At 47.2% G+C, this 21869-nt stretch overlaps 1 protein-coding gene across 23 annotated transcripts in view; it reads right to left on the reverse strand.

The window, feature by feature from the left end:
- The window catches only part of NRXN2 (neurexin 2), an 888378-nt gene that overhangs the window by 91914 nt on the left and 774595 nt on the right, over positions 1–21869 (reverse strand). The window lies entirely within an intron of this gene.

The following is a 21869-nucleotide window of genomic DNA, read 5'->3' on the forward strand; positions in this document are numbered from 1 at the left end:
CATGGATAATTCAAGCAACAAAAGCAAAATATTTTCACATTTTGGGCTCTTTTTGTAGCTACAGAAGAGTCTCGCTTATCCGACATAAACAGTCCGGCAGAATGTCGGGTAATAATAATAATAATAATAATAATAATAATCCTAGACACTTGGGATGTGTTCGACGTGTGAGCCAATACAACAGCCAGTGGAGTGACCTTGTCTGCTGTGGACTCATCTTGTTGTGTTTCTAATAATAATAATAATAATAATAATAATAATAATAATAATAATCCTAGACACTTGGGATGTGCCCGACGTGTGAGCTGATACAATAGCCAGTGGAGTGATCTTGTCTGCTGTGGACTCATCTTGTTGTGTTTCTAATAATAATAATAATAATAATAATAATAATAATAATAAATACTGGCATAAACCAGTACAAATGGTCCCAGTGGTCATTAGTGCCCAAAAGATCTCAGCTGGCATTTGGAAACAATAAACATTGACAAAATCACAATCTGTCAACTGACTTGGATCTGCGCGCCTCATTCGGAAATACATCACACAGTTCTAGACGATTGGGAAGTGTTCGAATTGTGATTTTGTGATACGAAATCCAGCATAGAGATCTCGTTTGCTGTGACATACTGTGCTTTTGTGTCAATAATAATAATAATAATGCAAAGACTCTGGCACAAACCAGTAAAGGTGGTCCCAGTGGTGATCGGCACATTGGGTGCAGTGCCTAAAGACCTTGGCCTACACTTAAACACAATCGGCGCTGACAAAATTCCCATCTGCCATCTGCAAAAGGCCACCCTATTTGGATCTGCATGCATTATTTGCCGATACATCACACAGTCACACTATTTCCTGTGCTGGTCAATGACCGAAATAAATGTTTTGATTTGATACATCACACAGTCCTAGACACTTGGGAAGGGCGCGACGTGTGATCCAATACAACACCCAGCATGGTGATTTTGTTTGCTGTGTACTAATCTTGTTGTGTATTAAATAATAATAATAACAACAACAATCATGTTCGGACAGTGTTAGTCAGAGACTGGATTTCAGTTTCGATTTTTCCATACAGCTTCAGGTCATCCATGTACAGTAGGTGTAAGATTTTGTGAGATTTCTTAGACGTTTGATAGCTGATATTTGACTGTCATAAAACATGACAGTTGAATTGACGAAAAACAATAGGAAAAACTCAGCAGTTACCAGGACCTCAAAATCGAACTGCAAAGGCTCTGGCATCAACCAGTCCAGGTGGTCCCAGTGGTCATCGGCACACTGGGAGTCGGCATTCGGAAACAATAAACATCGACAAAATCACGATCTATCGACTGCAAAAGGCCACCTGACTTGGATCTGCGCGCATCATTCGAAAATACATCACACAGTCCTAGACGCTTGGGAAGTGTTCGACTTGTGGTTTTGTGATACGAAACCCAGCATATAGATTTCGTTTGCTGTGACATACTGTGCTTTTGTGTCAATAATAATAATAATAATCTAGACACTTGGGATGTGTCTGACGTGTGATCCAATACAACAGCCAGCAGAGTGATCTTGTCTGCTGTGGACTCATCTTGTTGTGTTTCTAATAATAATAATAATAATAATAATAATAATAATAATAATAGCAAAGACTTTGGCACAAGCTGGTCTTGTTTGCTGTGGACTAATGTTGTTGTGCTTCAAATAATAATAATAATAATAATAATAATAATAATAATAATAATAACAACAACAACAACAACAATGCATTTGTCTCACTTCCACATTGTTGGATCATCAAATGTCTAGATGTCATCGGGGTTTGTGGAAATATTAGAACAAGCCAGTCAAGGTGGTCCCAGTGGTGATAAGCACACTGGGTGCAGTGCCTAAAGACCTTGGCCTGCACTTGAACACAATCGGTGCTTACAAAATAACCACCTGCCAGCTGCAGAACCTTACTGGGATCTGCACACATTATTCGCTGATACATCACACAGTCCTAGACACTTTGGAAGTGTCCAATGTGTGATCCAATACAACAGCCAGCAGAGTGACCTTGTTTACTGTGGACTCATCTTGTTGTGTTTCAAATAGCAAGAATAATAATAACAACAATAATAGTAATAATAATGGGAAGTGTCCGATGTGTGATCCAATACAAAAGCCAGCAGAGTGACCTTGTTTACTATGGACTCATCTTGTTGTGTTTTGAATAACAACAACAACAACAAAGGATAATAATATCAATAACAACCATAATAATGTTGGATGACAACAACAACAACAACAACAGCAAAGGAGATGGAGGGCCTGATTCCTGCAGCCCAAGAACAGGCAATTCGAACCAGTGCCATCAAAGCCAGAATAGAAAAGTCGACGACGGTGTAGACTCTGCAAGGAAGTAGACGAAACAATAGATCCCATCCTCAGCTGCTGCAAGAAGATAGCGCAGACAGACTCCAAGCAGAGGCACAACACCATTGCTCAGATGATTAATTGGAACTTGTGCCACAAACACCATCTGCCTGCGACAAAGAACTAGTGGGATCACAAGCCGGAAAAAGTTACAGAGAATGAACATGCCAAACTCCTCTGGGACTTCCGAATTCAGACAGAGTGAGTTTCGGAGCACAACACTCCTGACCTCACAATTGTGTTGAAAAACAAAGTATGGATTGTCGATGTTGCAATCCCAAGTGACAGCAGGATTGCAGAGAAACAACTCGAAAAGCTGACACGACATGAGGATTTAAAGATCAAACTGCAAAGACTCTGGCACAAGCCAGTCAAGGTGGTCCCAGTGGTGATTGGCACACTGGGTGCAGTGCCTCAAGACCTTGGCCTGCACTTAAACACAATTGGCACTGACAAAATTATCATCTGTCGGCTGCAAAAGGCCACCTTACTGGGATCTGCACGCATTATTCACCAATACATCACACAGTCCTACACGCTTGGGAAGTGTGCGATGTTGTGATCCAATACAACAGCCAGCAGAGTGATTTTGTCTGCTGTGGACTCATCTTGTTGTGTATCAAATAATAATAACAAGAACAAAGCAGTTGAAGAAGAAAAACACGCCCTGCAGAATATGCCAAGAACCTGCTTAAATGAAGTCAATAATCGGAAACTTCTCAAAGCACAGCAGATAAAGAGTCAGTACAAGAAAACTGCACTCCCAACCAGAGATGACAGCTGGCCCAACAAAGCATTGCACGGGCAGTTCCTTGACAAAATTGAAGGAAAAGCTGACAAGGAGAAGACCTGGTTATGGCTCACGCTGTCAGCCCCAGCTTCTGCCAACCTAGCAGTTCAAAAACATGCAAATGTGAGTAGATCAATAGTTACCGCTCAGGTGGGAAGATAAAGGCGCTCAATGCAGTCATGCCGGCCACATGACCTTGGAGGTGTCTGGCACAACAAAGCATGGCACAACAAAGCATTGCATGGGCAGTTCCTTGACAAAATTGAAGGAAAAGCTGACAAGGAGAAGACCTGGTTATGGCTCATGCTGTCAGCCCCAGCTTCTGCCAACCTAGCAGTTCAAAAACATGCAAATGTGAGTAGATCAATAGTTACCGCTCAGGTGGGAAGATAAAGGCGCTCAATGCAGTCATGCCGGCCACATGACCTTGGAGGTGTCTATGGACAACGCCAGCTCTTTGGTTAGAAATGGAGAAGAGCACCAACCCCCAGAGTTGGACACAACTGGACTTAATGTCAGGGGAAAATCTTTACCTTACCTTTACATAAATAGCAACTCTCAGAAAACAGGGGAATTCCAGACAGGAAACAATCAAGGCCAGCTAACACCTCCCAAAAAAGGATTCCCCCAGGCAGGAAGCAGCCAGGCTTTGAATCTGCAAGGCTTTGCCATGATTAATTACAACATTCCCACTTGCCTCCAACAGACAAGAGTTCTTTCTCCCACTCTGGACATTATTCCACAGGTAAATAAACCCCACTTGCCTAGTTTCCAACAGACCTCACAACCTCTGAGGATGCCTGCCATACATGTGGGCGAAACGTCAGGAGAAAATTCTTCTGGAACATGGCCAAAAAGCTTGGAAAAGAACCAATCAGGGCCAGCTAACACCTCCCAACAAAGGATTCCGCCCGGCAGGATGCAGCCAGGCTTTGAAGCTGCGAGGCTTTGCAATGCTAATCAAGGTGATTTATTACAACATTCCCACTTGCCTCCAACAGACAAGAGTTCTTTCTCCCACACACTGGACATTATTCCACAGGAACCCCACTCAGGGGGACTCAGGGCGGCTTACAAAAGGCACAATTCGATGCCAACAACAGACAATAAGATAAAACATGTATCAACAGCAACTATAAACAATCAAGTTATACATCACAATCAATAAAAATCAATCTAATGTTCAACGTTCGCCAGCTCAGAATCTGTAAGTTCATTCCACATTGTCAAATCCTATCAAGTCTAGTCGGCATTGTCCTTTGTCTATCTGCCAGATTTCCCAAAGGCCTGGTCCCATATCCATGTTTTTAGTTTCCTTCTAAAAGAGAGGAGGGATGTCGATGACCTAATTTCCTCAGGAAGTGAATTCCAGAGGCGAGGGGCCACCACCGAGAAGGCCATGCTCCTCGTCCCCATCAATCTCACTTGTGATAGAGGTGGGGTCGAGAGCAGGGCCTCCGCAGAAGATCTTAAACTCCGAGGCGGGATGTAGAAGGAGATGCGTTCAGACAGGTAAGCTGGGCCGGAGCCGTATAGGGTTTTGTAGGTCAGAACCAGCACTTTGAATTGTGCTCAGAACTGGATCGGCAGCCAGTGGAGCTGACATAACAGAGGGGTGGTATGCTCCCTGTATGACGCTCCGGTGACTAATCTGGCCGCCGCCTGCTGGACTAATTGAAGTTTACGAACAGTCTTCAAAGGCAGCCCCACGTAGAGTGCATTGTAGTAATCTATTCGGGATGTAACAAGAGCGTGGACCACCAGAATGCTTCTAGAACATGGCCAGACAGCCTGGAAAACTCGCCGCTACTTAGGAATTCCAACTGTTCGAGGCCTGGAGGGTTAGCACAGGCATGGCTTTGGTGAATGCCCACTCATGCCAACGCCCAAACTCCATAAGGTTTCTCATTGTCAGTCTAACCCACCACGAATGGTGCTGCAATAAGGAAACAGGAAGACTGCCATGTTTGCCCTCTCCTTTGGAGACAGGAGAAGGGAAAGACCTTGTAAAACAAAGGGCATCAAAGAGGACACTTTGGGAAGCAATGTGATGTTTCCTTTTGTGGAGGAGGAGATGTCCAAAATCTGGTGGCCAAATGGGGTCTCTTCTCGCCAAGACACACACTTGAGACTGGTGCCCTTGTCCTTTGGTACGCCTGGGAAAGTCCGATTTTGGAGAACGGGAGAAGTTCCAGCAGATTGGAGGAGGGCCAATGTGGTCCCAATCTTCAAGAAGGGAAAAAAGGACGACCCAAACAACTACCGTCCGGTCAGCCTCACGTCGATACCGGGCAAGATTCTGGAAAAGATTGTTAAGGAAGTGGTCTGCAAACACTTAGAAACAAATGCGGTCATCGCTAATAGTCAACATGGATTTATCAAAAACAAGTCATGCCAGACTCATCTGATCTCTTTCTTCGATAGAGCTACAAGCTGGGTAGATGCGGGGAATGCCGTGGATGTAGCGTACCTGGATTTCAGGAAGGCCTTCTTTGACAAGGTCCCCCATGACCTTCTGGCAAGGAAACTAGTCCAATGTGGGCTAGGCAAAACTACGGTGAGGTGGATCTGGAATTGGTTAAGTGGACGAACACAGAGAGTGCTCACTAATGCTTCCTCTTCATCTTGGAAAGAAGTGACAAGTGGAGTGCCGCAGGGTTCCCTCCTGGGCCCGGTCCTGTTCAACATCTTTATTAATGACTTAGATGAAGGGCTAGAAGGCAGGATCATCAAGTTTGCAGACGACACCAAATTGGGAGGGATAGCCAATAGTCCAGAGGACAGGAGCAGAATTCAAAACGATCTTGACAGATTAGAGAGATGAATGGCCAAAACTAACAAAATGAAGTTCAACAGTGACAAATGCAAGATACTCCACTTAGGCAGAAAAAAATGAAATGCAAAGATACAGAATGGGGGACAATGCCTGGCTCGAGAGCAGTACGTGTGAAAAAGATCTTGGAGTCCTCGTGGACAACAAGTTAAACATGAGCCAACAATGTGATGTGGCGGCAAAAAAAGCCAATGGGATTTTGGCCTGCATCAATAGGAGCATAGTGTCTAGATCTAAGGAAGTAATGCTACCCCTCTATTCTGCTTTGGTTAGACCACATCTGGAATACTGTGTCCAATTCTGGGCACCACAATTCAAGAGAGATATTGACAAGCTGGAATGTGTCCAGAGGAGGGCGACTAAAATGATCAAGGGTCTGGAGAACAAGCCCTATGAGGAGCGGCTTAGGGAACTGGGCATGTTTAGCCTGAAGAAGAGAAGGCTGAGAGGAGATATGATAGCCATGTATAAATATGTGAGAGGAAGCCACAGGGAGGAGGGAGCAAGCTTGTTTTCTGCTTCCTTGGAGACTAGGACGCGGAACAATGGCTTCAAACTACAAGAGAGGAGATTCCATCTGAACATGAGGAAGAACTTCCTGACTGTGAGAGCCGTTCAGCAGTGGAACTCTCTGCCCCGGAGTGTGGTGGAGGCTCCTTCTTTGGAAGCTTTTAAGCAGAGGCTGGATGGCCATTTGTCAGGGGTGATTTGAATGCAATATTCCTGCTTCTTGGCAGGGGGTTGGACTGGATGGCCCATGAGGTCTCTTCCAACTCTTTGATTCTATGATTCTATGATCCTTGCCTTCCCTTCAAAGAAACAGTTCCAGAAATCTCATGCCAGACCATCTGCTGAGCCTGGTGGAAACGTTTCTTCTCCAGTCGCCGTAGCACCGGAAGCAAGGAGAGTCTGAGCATGTGCAGAGTGCCTGCGTGACCACCAAGCTTCGGATTTGTGTATGCGCTGCAAGTGAGGCCGGCGCCTCTCCTTGAAACCAAGCACATTTGCATCAGCCTGCAGATTGTCTCTGCGCAAAGACGGAACGGACCAGAAGGCAACCTTTTGCTGGGTGGAAATTAATTAGCTACCAGCGCGTATGGTCAATGGATCGGAGCAGCCAAGGCAAGGCGGGTGGGGTGTGTGTGTGTGTGTGGTTGTCACGTGAAGGAAACAGGCAGCCCTGGCTCGAGAGGGACGGGCGAAGGGTTCTGCCCCACTGTCCTTGGCAAAAGGGCAAATCAAAATCTCGACGTGCCCAGAAGTGTTTTGGAATAGCCGAGCCAAGGAACGGGAGCATCTAGTTGAACGTGACGCCCTGCTGCATCCCAAGTGCCATATTGGCTTGCAGGTCTGGACTTGCCACTTCCAACTAGAGAGTAATCATGTGCATTCGAGCCAAAAACACATCCCGTTTTTGGGTCCATTTCCGTCTCACCCCTCATTTCGTTTACCAGAAAGTTAACCGAAAGGGGAGGACTGTTTTCTGTTTCATTTAGCAGATATCTGGTCCATTGATTAGAACGGAAAACTTTAAAGGCTCAATCCTCAGCCATTTTAAGACCTATCTCCCTGAAACCTATTTCGGTTGTAGACCACATTGCCAACTGCAAGCATGCCAAGTTTCAAAACAATTCACTAATCTACTGATTTTTAAAGAATTATTTTAGGGACCAAGAAAGGATGGAGCTGTTCCTGGCTGCTCTTCTCTCCCTCTTCCACAGAAGTGGCAAGTGGAAACGAAAAGAGGGACCAAGAAACGATGGAGCTGTTCCTGGCTGCTCTTCTCTCCCTCTTCCACAGAAGTGGCAAGTGCAAACGAAAAGAGGGACCAAGAAACGATGGAGCTGTTCCTGGCTGCTCTTCTCTCCCTCTTCCACAGAAGTGGCAAGTGCAAACGAAAAGAGGGACCAAGAAACGATGGAGCTGTTCCTGGCTGCTCTTCTCTCCCTCTTCCACAGAAGTGGCAAGTGGCAACGAAAAGAGGGACGAAGAAATGTTGGAGCTGTTCCTGGCTGATCTTCTCTCCCACAGAAGTGGCAGGTGGAAACAAAAAGAGAGACGAAGAAACAATGAAGCTATTCCTGGCTGCTCTTCCCTCCCTCTTCAACAGAAGTGGCAACGAAAAGAGGGACCAAGAAATGATGGAGCTGGACCTGGCTGCTCTTCTCTCTATCTTCCACAGAAGTGGCAACGAAAAGAGGGACCAAGAAACGATGGAGCTGTTCCCGGCTGCTCTTCTTTCTATCTTCCACAGAAGTGGCAATGAAAAGAGGGACCAAGAAACAATGGAGCTGTTCCTGGCTGCTCTTCTCTCCCTCTTCCACAGAAGTGTCAGGTGGAAACGAATAGAGGGACCAAGAAATGATGGAGCTGGACCTGGCTGCTCTTCTCTCCCTCTTCCACAGAAGTGTCAGGTGGAAACGAATAGAGGAACCAACAAACGATGGAGCTGTTCCTGGCTGCTCTTCTCTCCCTCTATCAAAGTGGCAAGTGGGAACGCAAAGAGGGACCAAGAAATGATGGAGCTGGACCTGGCTGCTCTTCTCTCCCTCTTCCACAGAAGTGGCAAGTGGGAACGAATAGAGGGACCAAGAAATGATGGAGCTGGACCTGGCTGCTCTTCTCTCCCTCTTCCACAGAAGTGGCAACGAAAAGAGGGACCAAGAAACGTTGGAGCTGTGCCTGGCTGCTCTTCTCTCCCTCTTCCACAGAAGTGGCAAGTGGAAACGAAAAGAGGGACCCAGAAATGATGGAGCTGGACCTGGCTGCTCTTCTCTCCCTCTTCCACAGAAGTGGCAAGTGGAAACGAAAAGAGGGACCCAGAAATGATGGAGCTGGACCTGGCTGCTCTTCTCTCCCTCTTCAACAGAAGTGTCAGGTGGAAACGAATAGATGGACCAAGAAACGATGGAGCTGTGCCTGGCTACTCTTCTCTCCCTCTTCCACAGAAGTGACAAGTGGAAACGCAAAGAGGGACCAAGAAACGTTGGAGCTGTGCCTGGCTGCTCTTCTCTCCCTCTTCCACAGAAGTGGCAGCTGGAAACAAAAAGAGGGACCAAGAAATAATGAAGCTATGCCTGGCTGCTCTTCTCTCCCTCTTCCACAGAAGTGGCAACGAAAAGAGGGACCAAGAAACGTTGGAGCTGTGCCTGGCTGCTCTTCTCTCCCTCTTCCACAGAAGTGGCAAGTGCAAACGAAAAGAGGGACCCAGAAATGATGGAGTTGGACCTGGCTGCTCTTCTCTCCCTCTTCCACAGAAGTGGCAGCTGGAAACAAAAAGAGCGACCAAGAAACAATGGAGCTGTTCCTGGCTGCTCTTCTCTCCCTCTTCCACAGAAGTGGCAAGTGCAAACGAAAAGATGGACCAAGAAACGATGGAGCTGTTCTTGGCTGCTCTTCTCTCCCTCTTCCACAGATGTGGCAAGTGGAAACGAATAGAGGGACCAAGAAATGATGGAGCTGGACCTGGCTGCTCTTCTCTCCCTCTTTAACAGAAGTGTCAGGTGGAAACGAATAGAGGAACCAACAAACGATGGAGCTGTTCCTGGCTGCTCTTCTTTTCCTTGGAGGCCATGTTAGCAGCCGTTGGAATAGATGGCAACCTCTCACCTGCCGCTGGGCCTTTGGATTGTTGTTAGTTTTCTGGGCTGTCTGGTCATGTTCTCGAAGCACTCTCTCCTGATGTTTCACCCACATCTATGGCAGGCATCCTCAGAGGTTGTGAGGTCTAAGCAAGTGAGGTTTATGTATCTGTGGAATGTCCAGGGTGGGAGAAAAAACTCTTGTCTGTTAGAGACAAGTGTGAATGTTGCAATTGGCTAACTTCATTAACGCCAAAGAGCCTTGCAGCTTCAAAGCCTGGCAACTTCCTGCTTGAGGGAATCCTATACATATCTGTGGAATGTCCAGACTGGGAGAAAGAACTCTTGTCTGTTGGAGGCAAGTGTGAATGTTGCTGTTGGCCACCTTGATTAGCATTGAATGGCCTTGCAGCTTCAAAGCCTGGCAACTTCCTGCCTGGGGAGATCCTATACATATCTGTGGAATGTCCAGGGTGGGAGAAAGAACTCTTGTCTGTTGGAGACAAGTGTGAATGTTGCTGTTGGCCACCTTGATTAGCATTGAATGGCTTCGCAGCTTCAAAGCCTGGCAGCTTCCTGCCTGGGGGAATCCTACACATATCTGTGGAATGTCCAGGGTGGGAGAAAGAACTCTTGTCTGTTGGAGACAAGTGTGAATGTTGCTGTTGGCCACCTTGATTAGCATTGAATGGCTTCGCAGCTTCAAAGCCTGGCAGCTTCCTGCCTGGGGGAATCCTAGACATATCTGTGGAATGTCCAGGGTGGGAGAAAGAACTCTTGTCTGTTGGAGGCAAGTGTTATTGTTGCTGTTGGCCACCTTAAATGGGCTTGCAGCTTCAAAGCCTGGCAACTTCCTGCCTGTGGGAATCCTAGACATATCTGTGGAATAATGTCCAGAGTGGGAGAAAGAACTCTTGTCTGATGGAGGCAAGTGTGAATGTTGCTGTTGGCCACCTTGATTAGCACTGAATGGCCTTGCAGCTTCAAAGCCTGGCTGCTTCCTGCCTGTGGGAATCCTTTGGCCACCTTGCACATCCCTTCAGCTCCGAGAGCAAAGGACGATGGAGCTGTGCCTGGCTGCTGTTCTCTCCCTTGAGTCCAGTTCACACACACGTATGTGCACCCGAATCCCGCGCGGGGCCCATGTCCCCCCGCCTTCCCCTCCCCATCGTTGTGGCTCGTTCCACGCCGTGATTGAGCCCCTAATTAGAGGCGGTCAGGGGCTTTTCATGCTCTCATTAGCTCCCATATTAACGAGGCGATTAACATCTTTTAATTAAAAACACGCCATCCTCCAAAAGTGACCTGCGTCGCTAATCAGGATCCAGCTTGGGAGGGACGTCTGAGGTTTGCTTGCGTGGCTTGACTGCCTGCCAAAGGCACATTGGGGATTTCGGTCGCGAAGAAGACGGACGTCTCCTCCTCCCTCGGCCCAAACTCTCAGGGGAAATTTCAGCCAAAAGAAACATTTGCCTTCGATAGGTAGTGGCCGCAAGGCAAAGAAGGGGCAGGTGATGCGCCTGCAAACTCTGCAATACCCTGCATGGTGATCAAACTCGGAAACCACCTGCTATGGAATCGCTCAGCAGGCTTTGAAGACCAGAGAAGAAAGACCAAGGACTAGGGATTGTGAGAATATTCGGAAACATCCGTGTTTTTGAGTTTGGTTCCAAAACCAAGCCCTGTGACAGAATGGCGCAGTAAAATGACACCCCTTCTATACAAAAAAGCGAAATCAAGGTTTGCCTTCCCTTCCTTCCATCCTTCTCTTCCATCCTATCTTCCTTCCTTTTCTTTTTCTTTCCATCCTTCCCTTCTTCCTCCCTTTCTCCTTCCTTTCCTCCCACCCTTCCTTTCCTCCCTCCCTCCTTCTCTGTCCATCGAATCCCTTCCACTCTTTCATTCTTCCTTCTCTTTACTTCCCTTCTCTCCTCCCTATCTTCCTCCCTTTCCTCTTCCCTCCCTCCTTCTCCCTCCATCCATTGCCTTTCACTCTTTCATCCCTCCTTCTCTTTCCTTCCTCCTTCTCTTCCTTCCCTCTTTCCTTCCTCTTTCTCCTTCCTTCCTTCCTTCCTTCCTTCCCTCCCTCTTTTCTCTTTCCCTCCGTCATCTATTCCCTTCCACTCTTTCATCCTTCCTCCCTTCTCTTTCCTTCCTCCTTCCCTCTTTCCTTCCTCTTTCTCCTTCCTTCCTTCCTTCCCTCCCTCTTTCCTCTTTCCCTCCGTCATCTATTCCCTTCCACTCTTGCATCCTTCCTCCCTTCTCTTTCCTTCCTCCTTCCCTTCCTTGCCTCTTTCCTTCCTCTTTCTCCTTCCTTCCTTCCTTCCTTCCTTCCCACCCTCTTTCCTCTTTCCCTCCATCATCTATTCCCTTCCACTCTTTCATCCTCCCTCCCTTCTCTTTCCTTCCTCCTTCCCTCTTTCCTTCCTCTTTCTCCTTCCTTCCTTCCCTCCCTCTTTCCTCTTTCCCTCCGTCATCTATTCCCTTCCACTCTTTCATCCTTCCTCCCTTCTCTTTCCTTCCTCCTTCCCTCTTTCCTTCCTCTTTCTCCTTCCTTCCTTCCCTCCCTCTTTCCTCTTTCCCTCCGTCATCTATTCCCTTCCACTCTTGCATCCTTCCTCCCTTCTCTTTCCTTCCTCCTTCCCTTCCTTCCCTCTTTCCTTCCTCTTTCTCCTTCCTTCCTTCCTTCCCTCCCTCTTTCCTCTTTCCCTCCGTCATCTATTCCCTTCCACTCTTTCATCCTTCCTCCCTTCTCTTTCCTTCCTCCTTCCCTCTTTCCTTCCTCTTTCTCCTTCCTTCCTTCCCTCCCTCTTTCCTCTTTCCCTCCGTCATCTATTCCCTTCCACTCTTTCATCCTTCCTCCCTTCTCTTTCCTTCCTCCTTCCCTCTTTTCCTTCCTCTTTCTCCTTCCTTCCTTCCCTCCCTCTTTCCTCTTTCCCTCCGTCATCTATTCCCTCCACTCTTGCATCCTTCCTCCCTTCTCTTTCCTTCCTCCTTCCCTTCCTTCCCTCTTTCCTTCCTCTTTCTCCTTCCTTCCTTCCTTCCCTCCCTCTTTCCTCTTTCCCTCCGTCATCTATTCCCTTCCACTCTTGCATCCTTCCTCCCTTCTCTTTCCTTCCTCCTTCCCTCTTTCCTTCCTCTTTCTCCTTCCTTCCTTCCCTCCCTCTTTCCTCTTTCCCTCCGTCATCTATTCCTTCCACTCTTGCATCCTTCCTCCCTTCTCTTTCCTTCCTCCTTCCCTTCCTTCCCTCTTTCCTTCCTCTTTCTCCTTCCTTCCTTCCTTCCCTCCCTCTTTCCTCTTTCCCTCCGTCATCTATTCCCTTCCACTCTTGCATCCTTCCTTCTCTTTCCTTCCTCCTTCCCTTCCTTGCCTCTTTCCTTCCTTTCTCCTTCCTTCCCTCCTTTCCTCCCTCTTTCCTTCCCCCCCGTCATCTATTCCCTTCCACTCTTGCATCCTTCCTCCCTCCTCTTTCCTTCCTCCTTCCCTTCCTTGCCTCTCTCCTTCCTCTTTCTCCTTCCTTCCTTCCTTTCCTCCCTCTTTCCTCTCCCCCGTCATCTATTCCCTTCACTCTTTCATCCTTCTTCCCTTCTCTTTCCTTCCTCCTTCCCTTCCCTCCTCCCTATCTTCCTTCCTTCTCCTTTTCCTTCCATCTTTCCCTTCCACCCTTCCTTCCTTCCACCCACCCTTTCCTTCCTCTTTCTCCTTCCTTCCTTCCTTCCCCTTTTCCTCCCTCCATTCCTTTCCACTCTTTCATCCTTCCTTCTCTTTCCTTCCTCCTTCCCTCCCCTCCTCCCTATCTTCCTTCCATCTTTCCCTTCCAACCTTCCTTCCACCCCTTCCTTCCCGTTTGTCTTTTTTCCTTCCCTCTTTCCCTTCCTCTTTCTCCTTCCTTCCTTCCCTCTTTCCTCCCTCCATCTATTGACTTATACTTTCATCCTTCCTTACTTCTCTTTCCTTCTTCCTTCCTTCCTTCCCTTCCTTCTCTTTTTCCTTCCATCCTTCCCTTCCACCTTCCCTTCCCTTTTGTCTTTCCTTTCTTCCCTCTTTCCTCCTTGTTTCTCCTCCCTCCCTCCCTTCCTTTTCTCCCTCCCTTCCCCCCCTCCATTCCCTTCAACTTTCATCCTTCCTTCCCTTTTTCCTTCCACCCTTCCTTCGCTTTTATCTTTCCATCCTTCTCCCTTTCCTTCTTCCCTCCCTCTCTTCCTCTTTTTCCTTCCTTCCTCCTCTTTCCTCCCTCCATCTTTCTCCCCCCTCCATTCCCTTCCATTTTAGTCTTTCCTTCCTTCTCTCTTTCCTTCTTCCCTCCCTCCCTCCCTCCATTCCCTTCCACCCTTCCTTCCTTCTCCCTCCATTCCCCTTCACTCTTCCATCCTTCCTTCTCTCTTTCCTTCCTCCTTCCCTTCCTTCCTTCTCTTCCGCACTTTTGTCTTTCCTTCCGTCTTTCGTTTTTCCCTCCTTCTCTCCCTCTTTCTCCTTCCTTTCTCCTATCTTTCCTCCCTCCTTCTTTCTCCTCCCTCCATTCCCTTCCACTTTTGTCTTTCCTTCCTTCTCTCTTTCCTTTTTCCCTCCCTCCCTCCATTCCCTTCTACCCTTCCTTCCTTCCTTCCTTCCTTCCTTCCTTCCTTCCTTCCTTCCTTCCTTCCTTCTCTCTCCCTCCATTCCCCTTCATTCTTCCATCCCTCTTTCTCTCTTTCCTTCCTTCTCTTCCACACTTTTATCTTTCCTTCCTTCCTTCTTCCTTCTTCCCTCCCTCCATTCCCTTCTATCCTTCCTTCATTCTTTCTCCCTCCCTCCATTCCCCTTCACTCTTCCATCCCTCCTTCCTTCTCTCCTTCCTCCTTCCCTTCCTTCCTTCCTTCCTTCCTTCCTTCCTTCTCTTCCACACTTTCCTTCCTTCTCTCTTTCCCTCTCCCTCCCTCCCTCCATTCCTTCTATCCTTCCTTCCTTCCTTCTCTCTCCCTCCATTCCCCTTCACTCTTCCTTCCTTCCTTCTCTCTTTCCTTCCTTCCTCCTTCCCTTCCTTCCTTCCTTCTCTCTTTCCTTCTTTCCTCCTTTTCTCCCTCTTTCTCCTTCCTTCTCTCTTTCCTCCCTCCTTCTTTCTCCTCCCTCCATTCCCTTCTTTGTCTTTCCTTCCTTCTCACTTTCCGCCTTCCTTCCTCTCTCCCTCAAGCCACAGAGGATTGAATCCGCGAATGCAGAATCCACGGATATGGAGGGCCGATTGTATGGATTTCGGTCTCTGGTTTACAGGCCTAGAGCTGCAAAGCGCTCCCAGGTTGACCCTTGGCTCAATCTACCACGAAATCCCTTTATTTCCCCGCCATGGACGGAAATCTGCCCCAAACGTCACAGCTCATTGGCCTGCTCTCCCATTCCTCTTTCCTCCTGAGCAAAGGGGCTCCGGACTCCGTTTATTCCCATCCCCTGGCTTTTTGATTTTAGCAGTAGTTTCCGAGCCATTGGCCTCTGTGCTACTTCGTCGGGAGGGAGTTTTCGCGGCTCTGTCGGAGGAAAGAGTCCCCAAACACCACCTGGATTTTGATAACAGTAATATTTATTTTAATTGGCTAATTAGCCAATCAATCGCTTTAAGGGCAAGGCAGTTAATCAACTGAGAACATGGGAATGGGCTCCGGCGTGAGCGCTGCCAATGGAGAAAGAGAGGACAAAGAAGGGAGTAAGAGAGAGAAGAGCCCGTGCAAACTGGGAGTGATGCGTAGCACATGGATCCCATTGTGCATTCGGGAGTATCAATGCACATCGACAGAGCCTGATAATCCATTGGTATCTCATCACACATACTTGCAATCTCCAAATATGGCTACGCAAATTTCGTGACCCGTACCATGCTTTGTGTCCACTGGCTTGCTGTGGGTTTTTGTCTGGCCGTGTTCCAGAAGCATTCTCTCCTGACGTTTTGCCCACATCTATGACAGGCATCCTCCAAGGTTGTGAGGTCTGTTGGAAGCTAAGCAAGTGGGCTTTATATACCTGTGGAATGATGTCCAAGGTGGGAGAAAGAAAGGATTTCTCCAAGCTGGAAGCAGCCAGGCTTTGAAGCTGCAAGGCCATTCAATGCTAATCGAGGTAGCCAATTGCAACATTCCCACTTGCTTCCAACAGACATTATTCTAGAGTAACTTGCCTAGACAGGAGCTGTCTTCATAGACCTGTCCACAGCTTATGATACTGTGAAGCACTGCCTCCTCCTGAGGAAAATGTATAGTATCACAAAGGACGACCACCTCACCCGCCTCATAGGAAACCTGCTACAAAACAGGAGCTTTTTTGTTGAGTTCCAGGGCCAGAGAAGCAGATGGCGGAAACAGAAAAATGGCTTGCCTCAGGGGAGCGTGCTTGCCCCATCCGTGTTCAACATCTACACAAATGACCAGCCACTGCCAGAAGGGACAGAGAGCTTCATCTATGCTGATGATCGTGCCATCACCGCTCAAGCAGAGAGTTTTTTTTTTTTTATAAATTTTATTTCACAACATTAAAAAGACACACACAATAATCACACATACAGACAGCTGGTTACAAATATAACAAATATAACAAGATACAAATATACAAATACAAATATACAAATACATTAAAAACTTGGCCAACCTCAGTTGGCCGGACCTCCTCTCTCCCACTCTAGTGGGTTTTCTCTTAAGCTTTGTTTACAGTCTTCATTCAAGCAGAGAGTTTTGAGATAGTACAATAGAAGCTCTCCGAAGCTCTAGGTGCTCTTACCGCATATTACAGGGAAATCCAGCTGATCCCTAATTCATCTAAAACACAGACATGTGCTTTTCACCTTAAGAACAGACAAGCTTCCCGAGCTTTGAGGATTATTACCTGGGAAGGAATCCCACTGGAGCATTGCAGCACACGCAAATACCTGGGAGTCACTCTGGACCGTGCTCTGACCTACAAGAAGCACTGCCTGAACATCAAGCAAAAAGTGGACGCTAGAAACAACATCATACGAAAGCTGACTGGCACAACCTAGGGAGCACAACCAGACACAGTGAAGACATCTGCCCTTGCACTATGCTACTCTGCTGCTGAGTATGCATGCCCAGTGTGGAACACATCTCATCACGCTTAAACAGTGGATGTGGCTCTTAATGAAACATGCTGCATTATCACGGGGTGTCTGCGCCCTACACCACTGGAGAATTGACACTGTTTAGCCGGTATTGCACCACCTGACATCCGCCGGGAAGTAGCAGCCAATAGTGAAAGGACCAAGGCAGAGACATCTCCAGCTCATCCTCTGTTTGGGTATCAACCAGCATGTCAACAACTTAAATCAAGAAATAGTTTTCTAATATCTACAGAGACACTTGATGGAACACCTCAGAAAGCGAGAGTCCAAAAGTGGCAGGCTCAAACCCAGCACCTCAACCAATGGCTGATACCAAATGAGAGACTCCCCCCTGGGCACACAGAGGACTGGGCGACTTGGAAGGCGCTGAACAGACTGCGCTCTGGCACCACGAGATGCAGAGCCAACCTCAAGAAATGGGGCTACAAAGTGGAATCCACGACATGCGAGTGCGGAGAACAGCAAATCACTGACCACCACCTACAATCAGAAGCCGCCTACAATCTATATATCAGTGATTGGTTGGGGGGGGGGGGGGGCGCCAAAATACTGTTTGCTTACCGTTGAAAATTACCTCTGCTTCAACAACACATTATTTTGTGTGCGCGCACACACAACTTGTTGGTCAATTTAAAATAATTCCTGCACTGATAAAATGATAAAAGGTCTGGAGAACAAGCCCTATGAGGAGCGGCTTAACGAGCTGGGCATGTTTAGCCTGAAGAAGAGAAGGCTGAGAGGGGATATGATAGCCATGTATAAATATGTGAGAGGAAGCCACAGGGAGGAGGGAGGAGATCAAGGGTGTGGAGAACAAGCCCTATGAGGACTGGCTTAAGGAGCTGGGCATGTTTAGCCTGAAGAAGAGAAGGCTGAGAGGGGATATGATAGCCATGTATAAATATGTGAGAGGAAGCCACAGGGAGGAGGGAGGAGATCAAGGGTGTGGAGAACAAGCCCTATGAGGAGCGGCTTAAGGAGCTGGGCATGTTTAGCCTGAAGAAGAGAAGGCTGAGAGGGGATATGATAGCCATGTATAAATATGTGAGAGGAAGCCACAGGGAGGAGGGAGGAGATCAAGGGTGTGGAGAACAAGCCCTATGAGGACTGGCTTAAGGAGCTGGGCATGTTTAGCCTGAAGAAGAGAAGGCTGAGAGGGGATATGATAGCCATGTATAAATATGTGAGAGGAAGCCACAGGGAGGAGGGAGGAGATCAAGGGTGTGGAGAACAAGCCCTATGAGGAGTGGCTTAAGGAGCTGGGCATGTTTAGCCTGAAGAAGAGAAGGCTGAGAGGGGATATGATAGCCATGTATAAATATGTGAGAGGAAGCCACAGGGAGGAGGAGGGAGCAAGCTTGTTTTCTGCTTCCCTGGAGACTAGGACGCAATGGAACAATGGCTTCAAACTACAAGAGAGGAGATTCCATCTGAAAATGAGGAAGAACTTCCTGACTGTGAGAGCCGTTCAGCAGTGGAACTCTCTGCCCCGGAGTGTGGCGGAGGCTCCTTCCTTGGAAGCTTTTAAACAGAGGCTGGATGGCCATCTGTCAGGGGTGCTTTGAATGCAATATTCCTGCTTCTTGGCAGAATGGGGTTGGACTGGATGGCCCAGGAGGTCTCTTCCAACTCTTTGAGTCTATGATTCTATGTAGAGATTCTTTTCAGTCTGGATTCTCTTCTGCCGGGTTTTGCTGACATAACATCATTAGAAATGGGGAAGGGTATTTGAAAAGAGTTGGGGGGGGGGAGGAAATGACGGAATGGATGCCCTTTTCGTAGCATTATCTCCCTGTTGATCACTGTTTCCGCCGCTCCTTGTTGTGGAGACCCCCTTCCCAGTTGAAATACCCTTTCGTCTGGGCTTTGAAAGCCCGCTCAGCTTTCAAAGAAAGAGCCATCTTAGCCTCGTTCAATATTTCCAAAAAAAAAAAACACACCCTGAAGGTCAGGCAATTTTTATTTCATCGTAAGTCTTCATGAAGTCTCCTTCGTGATCTACTGTGATATTTATCTTCATTTCGCATACCTTCTCCGGCTGTAAACACCGAGGAAAGCCAACACAAGAAGGCAGCCTTGGAATTTCGAGCACGCAAAATTCTCCCCATTTTCGAGATCGGGAAATCTGGGAAGTTCACGACGTAATGTGTTGTCGAAGGCTTTCATGGCCAGAATCGCGGAGTTGCTTTGAATTTGCCGGCCTGCCTGGCCGCATTCCTGAAGCATTCTCTCCTGACATTTCGCCCACATCTATTGAAACCACAAAATGCACACATCTGCCCTTTCTGCAGAGAAAATAACATTTTGCACAAAAACATTATTTTCTGTGTTACTGTGCACTTTCCGGGCTGTCTGGCCACATTCCTGAAGCATTCTCTCCAAGGTTTCCAATGTTTGCTTGAATGTTGCAGTTGCTCACCTTGATTAGCACTGAATGGTCTTTTGCAGCTTCAAAGCCTGGCTGCTTCCTGCCTAGGGGAGTCCTTTCTTTCTCCCACCCTGGACATCATTCCATAGGTATATAAACCCTACTTGCGTAGCTTCCAACAGACCTCACAACCTCTGAGGATGCCTGCCATAGATGTGGGCGAAATGTCAGGAGAGAATGCTTCTGGAACATGGCCAGACAGCCTGGAAAACTCACGGCAACCCAGTTGCAAAACTTTGACAAAGCCAAAGTGAAATAAAATTCACATGGATTCCTTCTGGCACTCAAAAAGAGATGCAGGTGAAATGTCAGGAGAGAATGCTTCTGGAACATAGTCAAAGAGCTCGGAAAACTCACAGCAACCCAGTAATTCCTTCTGTGAAAGCCTTCGAAAACAAACCCCAAAAGTTTTCCAATATCTGCTTGAATGTTGCAGTTGCTCACCTTGATTAGCACTGAATGGTCTTGCAGCTTCAAAGCCTGGCTGCTTCCTGCCTGGGGGAATCCTTTCTTTCTCCCACCCTGGACATCATTCCACAGGTATCTAAACCCCACTTGCTTAGCTTCCAACAAACCTCACAACCTCTGAGGATCCCTTCCATAGATGTGGGCGAAACGTCAGGAGAGAATGCTTCTGGAACATGGCCAGACAGCCCAGAAAACTTACAGTAACACAGAAAATAATGTTTCTGTGCAAAAAATGTTATTTTCTCTGCAGAAAGGGCAGATGTGTGAATTTTGTGGTCGAAATAGATGTGGGCGAAATGTCAGGAGAGAATGCTTCTGGAACATGGCCAGACAGCCCAGAAAACTTACAGTAACACAGAAAATAATGTTTCTGTGCAAAATGTTATTTTCTCTGCAGAAAGGGCAGATGTGTGAATTTTGTGGGCGAAATAGATGTGGGCGAAATGTCAGGAGAGAATGCTCCTGGAACATAGCCAGACGGCCCAGAAAACTTACAGTAACACAGAAAATAATGTTTCTGTGCAAAAAATGTTATTTTCCTTGCAGAAAGGGCAGATGTGTGGATTTTGTGGGCGAAATAGATGTGGGCGAAATGTCAGGAGAAAATGCTCCTGGAACATAGCCAGACAGCCCGGAAAACTTACAGTAACACAGAAAATAATGTTTCTGTGCAAAAAATGTTATTTTCTCTGCAGAAAGGGCAGATGTGTGAATTTTGTGGTCGAAATAGATGTGGGCGAAATGTCAGGAGAAAATGCTTCTGGAACATGGCCAGACAGCCCAGAAAACTTACAGTAACACAGAAAATAATGTTTCTGTGCAAAAAATGTTATTTTCCTTGCAGAAAGGGCAGATGTGTGAATTTTGTGGTCGAAATAGATGTGGGCGAAATGCAAAATGTTATTTTCTCTGCAGAAAGGGCAGATGTGTGAATTTTGTGGTCGAAATAGATGTGGGCGAAATGTCAGGAGAGAATGCTTCTGGAACATGGCCAGACAGTGCAAATGTGTGGGTTTGTGGTCTTTAAACAGTCTCAAAAAACAAGCATGATGTAAATTACAAGATTTGCTGCTTCCTTTGAGATCAAAATTAGCAAAGAATTACATCCCGGAGGCGTATACAATTGACCAGGATGGAAATGCCCTCCAGCCATTCAAGTCAAGTCTTCTGCATCATCCGTTCATTATTTTCCCAAGAATTCCGTGTTTCCGAACAGGAGAACCGCCGAACATGTTTATTTATGACTACCTGATGCCTCTGTGACTGATCCAGTATCTGTTCCACCTTGATTAGTCTCGATGTCGTTACTTCGTTATGGATTTTTCACAAAGCGATGCATTCAAAACCCGCGGGAGGCCTAACTTGACCAAGCACACAGCGGACGGACAACTGTACGTCTAGGCACCAAAAGGATCCATTCCAATCCCGAAAACTCCCTTCCGGAAGCAAATCAATGCCGCCTTCCCGTCATGCCCTATTTATCATCCCGAGCGCCGACGTTTTGACGTTCCGATGTTCTTCTGTGTCTCCCATTTTCCCTTCGGAGAGACATATGGGCCGTCGCTAAAAAGATGTTGCGCTCTGCGCGTCAACAGCCGTGGATTTCCGAAGCGTCTGTCCGTCCGTAACTAAATTAGCTCTGGCAGACATTGTTTGCATTAGGAATGAGAGCAAAATGTACAGTGGAGTCTCGCTTACCCAACCTTATCCGACATTCCGTCTTGTCCAACACTCTTATCCGGCGCTCCCCTTTTCTTCTAGCATTTTCCCTTAAATTAAAAGAGAGTTCCCCAATTCTCTGTCCATTGCCAATACAGTACAGTCTGGCTTATCCGACCTTCACTTATCTGACATTTCATCCCACAGTACAGTCTGGCTTATCCGACCTTCACTTATCCGACATTTCATCCCACAGTACAGTCTGGCTTATCCGACCTTCACTTATCCGACATTTCATCCGACAGTACAGTCTGGCTTATCCGACCTTCACTTATCCGACATTTCATCCGACAGTACAGTCTGGCTTATCCGACCTTCACTTATCCGACATTTCATTCGACAGTACAGTCTGGCTTATCCGACTTTCACTTATCCGACATTTCATCCCACAGTACAGTCTGGCTTATCCGACCTTCACTTATCCGACATTTCATCCAACAGTACAGTCTGGCTTATCCGACCGTCACTTATCCGACATTTCATCCGACAGTACAGTCTGGCTTATCCGACCTTCACTTATCCGACATTTCATCCGACAGTACAG

Source organism: Anolis sagrei, chromosome 12 (genome assembly GCF_037176765.1).
Source record: "Anolis sagrei isolate rAnoSag1 chromosome 12, rAnoSag1.mat, whole genome shotgun sequence".
Classification (NCBI taxonomy): domain Eukaryota; kingdom Metazoa; phylum Chordata; class Lepidosauria; order Squamata; family Dactyloidae; genus Anolis; species Anolis sagrei.